A 1,402-nucleotide genomic window follows, 5' to 3' on the forward strand; every position below is an offset into this window, starting at 1 on the left:
CACCATTTCTACCTCGCTTTTACTAGCACCCCAGCATCCTTTGAGCCCTTGACCTCCTTTGTCTCATCTCAATTAACCTTGATCTTGAGCTAACTGAACTGTCTCATTTCCCTCATCCCACTCATAGAGGAAGTGGTCTGAGTCCCAGGCAGTCTGATAGCAAGGTTCACACATGAACTGAATTGCATCAGGCACTGGGCACTGAAAGTTTGGTTACAAAGATAAACACAAATTGGGGCGCCTGGGTGGCTCAGTCGGTTAAGCGTCTGACTTCGGCTCAGGTAGTGATCTCACAGTCCATGAGTTTGAGCCCTGCATCAGGCTCTGTGCTAACAGCTCAGAGCTTGGAGCCTGCTTCGGATTCTGTGTCTCCCTCTCTCTCTGCCCCTCCCCTGCTCATGCTCTCTCCCTGTCTCACAAATAAATAAAACACATTAAAAAAAATAATAATAATGGTAACCAACAAGATTCAGATTTTCTTCAGACTAGGATAAAACTGTATATCTCTGAAAGCACTAGTAAGGAAGGGATAAGTACTGATGTAAGTCCCTCAGGAATCAGGAAAAAAAGAGCTGTCTGCTCACTGAGTGTCAGGGGGTATGGAAGGATGGGACTACGAGGGTGGAAGGCTGGATTCCAGATACACACAGGAACCCAGAAATTAGACACACACAAAGCCCATTGCTCCTCGGTCTGACTCGTATCTACTTTACAGATCTCATACAGATAGGACTTAAACCCTAAATGGACTTTTTAAACTTTTATTTATTTATTTTGGGAGGGAGAGAGGGACAGGGAGAGGGAGAAAGCGAGCAGAGGAGGGACAGAGAGAGAGGGAAAAAGAGAATCCCGAGCAGGCTCCACGCTGTCAGCACAGAGCCCGATGTGGAGCTCAAACTCACAAACCACGAGATTATGACTTGAGCCGAAAACAAGCACTGGACACTCAACCAACTGAGCCATCCAGGCACCGCCTAAATGACTTTCTTTACCTCTCCAGCTCCTTATTATCCCAGAAATGCCTACAGCCCACTCCCAATCTGAATGCAGCTTGACTTCTTCCCAAAGTATCCCCTTCCTCCAAGAATACCCAGAGACTACCAGGCCTGCCTCCAGAGGGTTCAGACCCTGAAGAGTCAGGGAGGAAAGCTATACAATATGCCTCACTTATCCTCAATAAAGGAACTTTTGCAGGAAGGTAACAGGTACTTGAGTGCAGCCCCCAGCCCCATACTCAAGAACTACAACCTTCCCAGTGCTAGCAGGAGTCCTACTTAACAGCCTGTTTGAAGTTCCTGCCGGCTCCTCCCCATGAATCAACTGCAAATCTCTGGCACTAGGACCCTGCAGACAGGGAACCCTGAGCCTGCGCTCTAAAGAGAGAGATGCACCATTTCACAAC

At 47.9% G+C, this 1,402-nt stretch overlaps 1 protein-coding gene across 3 annotated transcripts in view; it reads right to left on the minus strand.

The window, feature by feature from the left end:
- Positions 1-1,402, minus strand: part of DCTN1 (dynactin subunit 1) — a 30,677-nt gene that overhangs the window by 22,714 nt on the left and 6,561 nt on the right. The gene's annotated exons all lie outside the window — the stretch shown is intronic.

This window comes from Acinonyx jubatus, chromosome A3, assembly GCF_027475565.1.
Source record: "Acinonyx jubatus isolate Ajub_Pintada_27869175 chromosome A3, VMU_Ajub_asm_v1.0, whole genome shotgun sequence".
NCBI classification, from domain to species: Eukaryota; Metazoa; Chordata; class Mammalia; order Carnivora; family Felidae; genus Acinonyx; species Acinonyx jubatus.